This window comes from Pinus tabuliformis, chromosome 2_2 (assembly GCF_031772625.1).
Source record: "Pinus tabuliformis cultivar Carrire ecotype Pingquan chromosome 2_2, CPIR1, whole genome shotgun sequence".
Taxonomy (NCBI): Eukaryota; Viridiplantae; Streptophyta; class Pinopsida; order Pinales; family Pinaceae; genus Pinus; species Pinus tabuliformis.
The window spans coordinates 482,421,351-482,432,641 of record NC_142300.1 but is presented as its reverse complement, the minus strand read 5'-3'; the positions used below and the strand labels follow the sequence as shown (position 1 = coordinate 482,432,641).

General features: G+C 35.7%; 1 long non-coding RNA gene across 1 annotated transcript; it reads right to left on the bottom strand.

Annotated features, from left to right (window-relative positions):
• Window positions 1-2,265: 2,265 nt before the first annotated feature.
• On the bottom strand, window positions 2,266-5,504 carry LOC149193450 (uncharacterized). Its single transcript, XR_016254452.1, has 2 exons — window positions 4,922-5,504; window positions 2,266-3,166 (listed from the first exon to the last, which is right to left on the bottom strand). It is a non-coding gene; the product is annotated as an uncharacterized LOC149193450 (long non-coding RNA).
• Between the last annotated feature and the right edge of the window lie 5,787 nt (window positions 5,505-11,291).

Genomic DNA, 11,291 nt, shown 5'->3' with positions numbered 1-11,291 from the left:
GACCTTACAAAAGCTAGGTCTTTGAAAAAAATACCACAAAGAAACAAAATTGTCCGACCACCATTAAACATGATCAGGGACTTGAATCCTAACCATAACAGTACAAGTGAACACAAATATTGAGTTGACCAAATAGACCAATGACACAAGACTAGAAATTGGAAAATTAGAGAAGATATAAGCAATAACTTTCTCACCAACTTGGTATTGTAACTTAAGCCACACACTTGAAAGTAATTGTCGGCACCAATACAACTTTTCAACAACGAAACTTCATACCAGGATAGACTATAAACCAACAAAGCAACTGAAAACCAACAATTAGAGGTCGAGGGCCTGGCCTCGCCTCCACTCTCACTTGCTCCTTCAGACTCCAACTCCATCATAGGAAACGAAACTTAAATACATCAAGTCCACTTGTACCCCTACATGCTTCCTCAAGCTGGCGCCTACAACAACTTGCGATCCTTAAATGAACAATGCACTTGGAAGGTGGAAGGCACATCGTCCTACGAATCTGTCATATCCATAATAACACCCCCATTGGGGATTAATATAACAATATGTTAATATTAATATTAAACTTAATATTATATTTAAAACTGTTTATATTATTCATATACCTAAACTTGGAGCCATATCTCAAGTTGCACTAAGGCCAAATTGGATAGAAACGAGTCCTCAATGGCAACCTTCACTTGTTTTTCTATCATTTTGAAGTTTATTCCCGGCGTACTCTTTATAAATTCCATAAGGGATGTATCACCTTCATCTCTCAAACATACAAGAATCTTTATCTCACATGAATAACTTAATAGGATATAAGATATCTAATCTAGTATCATGCAAGATATCTAGCTTATAGTAAATTTATTATCATAGTATCATAAATAATTATGATGTGATAATAGTTATAAAATAATCATGTAATCATTAATATATATTATTATGTGTGAACCATCATTTCTTTGTACTTTAATTATATAAATCAATAAAAAATCAATAATTATTATTTAATTCTATATGCATTTATATATGAAATTTTCACTGTTGAAATAGATATTACTATTTTGGTGGAAAGACTTGCTTATATTATGGTCCGCAACAACTCTAGATAAATATAATTATTTACACGAGTATAGATTTATTTGTTTATATTAAACCATGAGATATAAAGAATTGTCATATGAATTCTAAACCTAATATGGATTTATATAATCTTTGAAGGATTTTTTTATTGAGTGGACATTTAAATGTTTACACTCACAACAACATCTCCCTTATCCTAAATTTTTATTTAACAGACATTAAAATGTTTATACTCATTTAGAGACACTACAACATCTCCTCCATATTGTTTTATTTATGTTAAACGAGCCAACATATAAATGTTTATGAACAAACATTTACACCACTTCAACATAACCAGAAAGGTTGAAAATCTCTTTTAAAATATATGGAATTACGATTTTTATTGTCACAACATAAAACTCCACTATTGTGTAGGTATCCATATGATTATCCTAAAACTACCCTTTGTTTGAAAAAGATTGGCTTTCATATTTTGTTGTATCTTCATTTCCATCTCACCATCTATATAATTCTTGTAAGAGGACAAGATTTTCCACACCCAATTAGTATTAGTGTTAGATAATGTGACTAGTTGACATATTAGTATTAGTGTTAGATAATTTGAGTAGTTGACATACTACTATTAGTATGTAGAAATTTGAAAGCACATTTTAGTTTTCCTATTTTAACAATACCATACCACAAGACACATTTAATCTTATTTTTTATCACTAATATCACACACTATCAATTTTACATAAATATCTTTTATTACTATGAATAAACTTCATATTATTTATGACACACATAGAATCACTCTCTTCAAAACTACAATATATTTACATTTTAAAATATATCTATCATGAATTTTTTTTGGACTTTTCTTTCTCTCCCCATAAAATTAATCACATCAATATCTTTATTTAAAAAATAATGTTAAAAAAATAACCCAAAAATATAATCACATCAATATCTTTATTTAAAAAAAAAAATTTAAAAAATAACCCAAATAATTATCAAATATTTAATCTAATAAATATCATAAAAATATATATATATATATATATATATATATATAATATAATTCTATTTTATTTGAAACAACTAATTACAGTAAAACTTTAATAAATATTATAAAAACATTTATATAGATAGTTTTATTTGATTTGAAATAACTAATTATAATAAAACCAATTTAACTCAAAAGTAATTCCAATATAATATAATATGTAACAAGTATCATAATCTGCAATTAACATTTACCGTAACCATGCTCCAGAAGGCATTTCTTTTTTATACAAGATAAAATGAAACCCCGCTCAAACGACCCTGCATGGTTCAATCCTCCCTAAGTTTTCATGCCATCATGATAAACACAGGTTTCACAGGAGTTCATCAATGTACATGAATCCAGGATTCACAGGAGTTCTCTTCATCTTGAATTTGCTCTGAACGAAAGCCCGTAGAGGAAGCTTACCAAATCACATAATCGATGGACGCTGGGGTGGGTGATAAACGTACGGAAGTGGAGGCTTTTTGTCCTTCAAAAAGGCCATCAAATCTGATCCAACTGTATCTCTGTCCAATTGGACCGCTGAAAACTCAGATAACATATGCTCATGGTATGGTATTTGGTGAATAAAACACCGTTAAAATAGCGGTTTCTATCATGTCCCCAAAATGAGGGATGGAAGGTAACCTTTCGCCATCTCTTGGCAAGCAACCTCTCCCTCTTGCACACTGAAAAATTTCCATCACTTTTTCTATCAAAAAAATTTCATCAGCTTGTTGGGAATACTGTGAAAACCGCTTAGAATACCTGACCTCAGCTTTAATTCGCTACTGGGTTCTTTTCCAAAAGCAATGTCTAATCTACAAACTCACATGGATAATTTATAGAGCCTAAGCAACTGCTCCAGGGTCGTAAATTCAGCGATCTCACTGAGTTCCCATGAGATTGCAAGTTTGCAACTGGTATCTATATGTTAAAGTATACTCTGATATTTTGATGTCTGAATTCCGAAGATCAGTTCATTTGGTTGTTTGAATGGTGTTCTTCAAATGAAAATGCATCCATTTCAAATACCAGAAGCCTCTGCACATTGAATGGTATTTTTCACAGAATTTAGAATGGAACTCCCAATATTATTTTAAGTGACACTTAAAATCATAAAAAAAATACACTGTGTCCAGTAAGATCACCTGTCAATCAATATAATTGACCAGGAAAGCCTAAAAAGTTACTAGAATGGAACCAGGAAATACTAGAAAGTTCCGAGAATGAGACCATAGGTTCAGTTATAGGGTTTCTGTCCATACAATATCAAATTGAGGTTCCATCCAAATCAGTTGGAGGGCTTGTGTCCATACAATATGAAAGTGAGGTTCCAGCCATATCAAACTGAGGTTCCATCCAAATCAGTTGGAGGGTTTGTGTCCATACAATATGAAAGTGGGGTTTCAGCCATATCAAACTTTGGTTCCATCCAAATCAGTTGGAGGGTTTGTGTCCATACAATATAAAAGTGACGTTCCAGCCAAATCAGTTAGAGGGTTTCTGCCCATACAATATGAAAGTGAGGTTCCAGCCAAATTAGAGGGTTTCTGTCCATACAATATGAAAGTGAGGTTCCAGCCAAACCAGTCAGGGTTTATGTGTCCATACAATATGAAACTGAGGTTGCAGCCAAATCAGTTAGGGTTTATGTGTCCATACAATATCAAACTGCTATAGCGCCACGCAATTGCCAATAACTTCACAGATAGGTCACTGTGGCTGCTTTCTGGTAGATCTGATCGTTGAAGTGAAACAAACCCACTAATTCTTTTAAGGTCTCCTAGAAATATTGTTAAGCAAGAGACTTTTGAGAACTGACCTATTGTATGTGGGATATGTGCAAGTACCTTGTTTGAATGCAAATAAAATTTGGACATTTCCAGTGACTCCTGAAGCGTCCTGAAGCGTAACTTAGGTAAGTCATTCAAGCCTGCTCAAATTGGGCATGGCTTCAGCGACCTTCTAGTGAGACTATTTGCACTTAGATCTGTGAAAGGTCAAGTTACCCAAATTGATAGGGGCTTCAGATATATTATTACCAGTCGGCCTATTTCGACTTAAAGTTGACACAAATTGGCAATAGCTGTATGTTGTGCTTATTTTCCCACCTTAACTTCAGATCTGTATGTTGTGCTTATTTTCCCACCTTAACTTCAGATCTGTTATTTCCCCTGTTGCAATAAATCAATATTGGCTATCTACAAGTACAGATTTAGGGTTGAGATGAGCCTGCTATTTGTCTCAAATTCCTAAACCAACGAGCAAATGAGAGAAGATGAAATAATTCCACTCAGACCATTCAAACATTATTAGTCCCGTTGAATTTAGATCAACTACAGGTGTCTGCAACTAGACAATGATTTTGCAAAACCCCATAGTGGGTCAAAGTTGAGGTCATGTATTCCTAGAAGCTTTAAGCTACCAACTCTATGAAATTGTCTCAGCAGAATCCTCTTCCTCTGTTTTTTTTGCTTATGTATATATTTTGCTTCAGATAGTCGATTCTGCTTATGATTTGCGCCCTCTATGATCTTTGGATTTATATACAATGGGATCTCCCAGATCTGTATTTCCTGGCATGAACCTGTTATTTTATCTAGATATGCTTCCATGCTGATCCTTTTTTATCAAATGTTTTGGGTCAACTACAGTTGTAAACATATTGCCTCTTATATCTTTCCTATAATATAATATCTAGCTTTTTTTGTCCTGAAAAAGAAATTGTCTCTCTCAAAAAGTCACAAGAGAGATTCAAAGAGTGGAATAACCAGAGGTTATCAGGTGAAACAGTACCTTGCAACCCCAATTGATGAAGACTATATCAAGCACTCCTTTATATTAAGTTTTCTGCACCAAAGACCATTCCAGGAGCATATGTTCTCTGAGCTAAGCGGCCCACTTGGATAGTTATCCAGTTAGATCAGATTTGATCACCCTTGTGAAGGACAGAAGAGACTACACGTCCCTACTTTTATTCCACGCGCCCGCGTCAATCCACGAGCTTCCTCAGACAAACAAAAAAAAATCGAAATGAGGGACTTCCACCCAGGTAGGGTCATAGAGATTATCATAAGCACGATCCTCTGTATGATGCAAAATATGGGTGCAGGAGTTAGTATTGGGGTCTGCTGTGGTTGCAATGACCACAAGCCACACCAAACACGCAGCATCAGAAGAATGGCTTCATGATCGATCTAGGACTTCACCGTTCTTAAAGCCGCTGCTCTTTCCTTTGTCCGTAGATACAGAGGACTCTGACCCCACCAAAAAACCATTGGTCCATATTCACATGGACCGGGTGGAAGCATTAACAGATTCAATTGACCCAAAGTTGGGAGCAGTGATTAGTTTAGGTGAATGATTTATAGGATTTGTAACAGCTGGAAGGTATTGGAAGACTTGGGTTGAGACGAAGTTTGGCGAATTTGTAACAGCTGGAAGGTATTGGAAGACTTGGGTTGAGACGAAGCTTGGCGAAATGGTGATATTAGGTGAGAATTTGGTGAAATGGGATGTTTGGTGAACATTTAATTACCAGTAATTTTTATGTTTGATTTTTAGGAAAGTTTTATGGTTAATTTTTTTTATTTAATTTGTTTAGAAAGTTGGGGATTCATTGAAATTATATATTAAAAAAATTAGTTCAAATATTTACCATTCAAAATTTGGTTACAAATTTTTTTATCTAATTTTAACTAAATATTTAACAATAAATTCCAAAAAATCACACTTAAAAATTATTTTTATTAATTATATTATTATATTACTACGCAAAAAAGTGTTACATAAAAATCCAAAAAGTGTGGTGTAATGGTGGCATTTAGAGTTTGGTGAAATGGCCTAGTCTTGAAAAAGTGTGGTGTAATGGTGGCATTTAGAGTTTGGTGAAATGTCTTGGTCTTCATAAAAGAATTAGGTTAGGTTTAGGTCAGGGTGTAATGGTGGCATTCAAAGTTTCGTGAAATGGCAAGGTCTTCATAAAAGAATTATCTTAAGTTTAGGTCGGGTTTTTAAATTTCTATGAAAACTAAACTTTATATAAATTAATTAATTTATGAAAACTAAACTTTATATAAATTAATTAATTTATAAATAATAATGTTGTATGAGAATTGTTATCCTTACAATCATATTCATAAGAAAACTGATTATTCTCCGCTTGCAACACCATGCCAAGGTTATTAATTTTTGTCTCATGCATCATGGATATAAACAACACTAAATTATATATCAAATCCACCGAATGCACATAATAAAAGGTGTGAGATAAATTCATAAACATTAAGTATATATAAAATGCAGTAAATACATATGATAAAGGTTATGGTAGTAAAATTCGCGTACATGGATTTTCAAATCCCAGAGCTTGAGCCTTAAGAGCATGATGAGTTTAGGTGAATATTCCATATGATTTGTAACAGTTGGAAGTCATTGGGAGACTCGCGTTGAGCCAAAGTTTGGTGAAATGGGGATGTTATGTGACAACTTAATTATTGACTAAGCCGTTATACTCGCACACGAAGAAAAAGTGACATAGGAATCGAGAAAGTGTGTTGTAATGGTGACATTGAGAGTGTGATGAAAGGGTTTGGTTTTATTAAAGAATTAGGTTGCGTTTAGCTTGGGTTTATAAATTTGGGTGGAAACTAAATTTTATATAAATCAATTAATTTATATCTAATAAAAATAAAATAGTGAAAATGAAATTATTTTTAGGAACCGAGTTATGGGAAGGGATAAGAGGAGTGATGGCATTTGTGCTTAGGGTTAGTTTCAGGTTTGTATTTACTGTCGTGAGTTATAAATCTGATCTATGCACCAAGCGCAAGTGACGGATCCCGACTACAGTATCTAGTATCATACTAGTTGATGGAAGATGGGAGATCAAGGTTTTCTTGTGGCGGAAGGAATGAATTTTCATCTTGGGATGCCTTTGATCTCAGAGGATAAGTGGAGATGCAAATATTCAAATCTCCCTAGTGAATGGGCTCCCCGTGATAAGAAATCACAGAGGAGTAAGGTTGACACATAGATCAGGTTTCGATTTGTGACCACCGTCGACGGGGATTTTTCTAGTCAAAGGACCAATTTCATCTCCTATGTTGATGAAAGGCCGTGACTCTTTCTTTTGAGTTCAATGAAGTTGACGAATTTATGAAGGTGTTGGAATATCTGATTTCTTACATGGCAACTTCATCCAGATTCAATCATGTAATCGTAGATCTACACATTCCCATAGTGGATCTGATCACAACTTCATGTGGATCCAGTCCTCCAATTGTAGATCTACATCTTCCCATTGTGGATTTGTTTGTAGAGGAGTGGTTCATACGGGAGCAAAAGTTCCAAGAAGAAGGTTGTCGAGATCAGATCTGTGCCCCTCGTCTTCAGATCTACTACTTTGGCCTAGATTTGGAGGAAAACCATGTAGAAAGGATTCCTCAAATACCAAATCTAAATCCATTAATTATAGATATGTATAAGTCCTTAAGGATCCCTTCACCAATTATGCATTGGAAAATGGCATCAAAAGTGAAGGGGGACCTTGAGGGCTATAAACTAGATCTACCTATGGAAGATTTTATCCAGATTTTTGTTAAATCCATCAACGAGAAAGCAACTCCTATGAAAGTATGGGCTGGAGATCAGATCCAAACTCTCAAGTGGAAGATACAAATTTGATGGGTATTCCTACAATCCTCCAAAGCCTTTTTTAAGTAGGGAAATTATAGTAAGAGCACAACAAGCTACAAGATTGTGGAATTGAATGAGATTCGATTATTATCCTTAATATGAGATTACTTGGAGGATGTCCTGGATCTAGCTCCAAAGGCCCAGTTTCTTTCAAAGATGTGGTTAAAGGAAGATCTAATCCACACAAAAAATCAAATATCCCCCCAAATATCCCTGATCCCTATATTGTGGAATAGATGAACCAGGTGCCGACATTGATAATAAATCTACCAAAGGTCAATAATCTCTATCTTGAGTTCCATTCAAAAGCAGTAATATGCATATTTAATGGTTTCTGGACCAAGACGGAGGATTTACATCATGGATATATTGTAGCCAAGAGGCCACTAAGCTAAAGCACATTTGAATGTTATTATTATGATGTATTTGTCACTTTTTGAATGATAATGAGAAGTTCTGTTTTGGTCCAACACTAAGTTGACTCAAAGGGCTAAAGCTCTTGGGTTAGGGCCCAACCCTAGCAGCAGAAGTTCCTCTCTTGTATCTATATTCTTAGGCTAGAATGTTGATTAGTTGTTGCAGTTTATTCATGTCTCTTTTAGCTTGAAAGATTGATTGAGTTGTTGGTTTATTCATGCTTCCATTAGCTTGGAGGATAAATTAGTTGTTGCAGTGCAATAGAGTAAAATACATCAGAAAGCTTGTGACAGTGACCCCTATCTCATCTCTCTCATGGGATCATGACAAGAGGACCCCACTCTCACAACCCAAAAACAAAGTTTGTTTTCTTGTCAATTGCATAAATCAAGTTGTAGCATTAGTTAGATAGTTTTTTTATGATTTCTTGGAAAGGGTTACACTTGTTATTTTGCTTCTCCTGATTGCTATAGTTTAGAAGATATTCGATTTCATCAATTAAGTTCTTAGCAGCAGTTATATTAGCTTTTCGAAATTCAATTCATCTTTTCCATATTGACATAAAACAATTTGCAAATGAAAAGTAATAAGTGCAGGTGTTACGCTAGGATTGTTGATCTGCAGGAAAGGATCCTTTCCACCAGCTCCATTTAGGTCCTCTCCCCCTTCTGTTGATGCATGCCAACCCATGTTCCAAACCTCTATTTCAAGGTCATCATGAACAAGCCATCTTAGCCAAACTCGATCTTCTTGAAGTAATGGGCTTGGGACAGGTTGAAGATCACCTTCCCCACACTATCCCCAGCTATCATACACCCTTCCAACACTTAATATCACCATTCTTACTCTCCAAAACCTCTCAGCCAACTTCCTGTAGCATTTCAGGATATCTTGTAGCAAACATCTTGTAGCTCACCTGTAGCAGCCTATTTTGACCTGCAATGATAACTTAGCTTAGTTTAGGACTAGTTCCACCCCTCAGATTGGACTCCATGACCAGAAGTGCCACCTAGACCAATTATTTCACTCCTTTCCCTTCATGCAAGATCAGATAGCATTAGTACTTTGATTTCTGAATTTAACAATTAGAACTTTATTTACTCTGCAAGTGTGAATTAGATAGTCAATGCATGCATTCTTGAACTATGAAATGGTAGAATAATCTTCTATTTTCAAGCAACCCTGATAGCTAGATGATTGAGTGCAAGTTAGCATAGTTTCCTTTCTGCAAAGTAGCATAAGATTAGTTTCATTTCATAGCATTTACAAGTTGACAACTTTCATCGTATGAGTGTAAAAGCATTTACTTTCTCTGCACTAGGACTAGACTTCACATTCTTCTTTCATTGGTTAGATTCCTTTCAGTTCAGTAGAGAAATGGTCTGGAACCCTAATGATCAAGTGACCCAGATGAGGGTGGCATGAGTAGAATAATGCATCTACTATGTATATATCACTATCCCCTCTAAGTTTGTACGAAACCCCAGGTTGATAAGGTAAAGTTGGTAGCTTTAGGAGTTGCAGCATTCTTGTTGCAATATTGGGGCTCATCACTTTTTGGTTTCGTTGCCGGGGAGGTGTCTAGGTAGATGTAATTCTGCTTTTCTTTTTGTTTTGCATTCAGTAGGTAGATGTTATTCTTACTTTCCTTTCTGTTTTTCTATTGATTTTGAAAAACACATAAAAAGAAAAATATGTTTCATGCCTCATAGGAGTAGAGACACTTTAGGGAAATTCTTGCCAAATACCCCCACACCATCAAACAATCAACCTTCACTCTTCTTCGGTGACTGTCAATTTCCCTCTATGACTGTAGGGGAGTTAGAGGACCCCTTAGGTGAACAACCTGATATATTTGAAGAGCCTATTAGGGAAGAAGAAGAAGAAACCATTCCACATACCCACACGATTGCTGAAAACATAAATGAGGGTGATTTTCCCATCAAGGAAACTAATGGAGATGTTAGGATGAAAAACATAAGCCCTTCTTCTCTTCCTCACTTCCATGGCTTAACCTCAGAGGACCCTGATACCTTTCTATTTAAGTTTCATATTGTGTTTAGAACTTATTATTATACCTCTGATGACTAGAAGTTGAATTTGTTCCCATCCACCCTTAAGGATGCAGCCTTGTGCTCCTTCATGGGTCTACCCGGGGATAACATCACTACTCGGACTCAAAGGAGGAAATACTTTAACAAAAAGTATAGGGACTATTGTAGGTCCAAGGACACCAAAGAGGAAATATTTAGGATGACTCTTGGACCAAATGAATCCCTGGAATACTATGAGGAAAGTTTTCAACTCAGTTGTAAAAGGGCCAGATGCACCCTTGATCTTGAACCACTCAAGTTTTCCTTCTTAGAGGAATTAGGGAGGACATACTGGAAACCCTAAAAATGATGTATGGAGGGGACATTTATCATCTATCATATGACAACATCAAGACAATATTCAAAAACCATTCTAGGGTTGCTAGGAAGAAGGGTAGGTCTAGTCAAGCTCTTGTCAGTTCCTCTTCCTCCAACACATCTATCAAGAATGAAAATGGACACCATGCAGGTCAAGAGGAAGCAAGAGGAATCAAATAGATCCTTATCTATCTTTTTCCCTAAATGCACTAGAAGGCACCCTAGAAATTAACATCCACTAAATGTTATAGAGATATGCTCGGTCTGTGAGGAAAACCATTCCACAGATATGTGCCCTTCCTTGCCTAGATTGAAAGTTGTATACCAAGGGGCAAAAGGTGGGGATAAAAAACTATGTTACATCAATCAAAGGAGACCTCAAGGACCTCAGCCATACCAGTAGGGCATGCAAAGTGCATCCTATTTCTATTACCATCCCAACTAGAATGCATCCTTGGTATTCTCCTACTCATCCCTCATGGTCCACACCTTCTCCTTGGCCTTATGCACCTCAGTATCCACCCCAACCTGCCAATCAACCATTTCAGCCATATGATTCTACACATCCTCAGTGGAATCCCCCATCATAAGGTTGGAGGCCTCAATTCAACCAACCCCTGCTTTATTGCGTCCACCTCCAT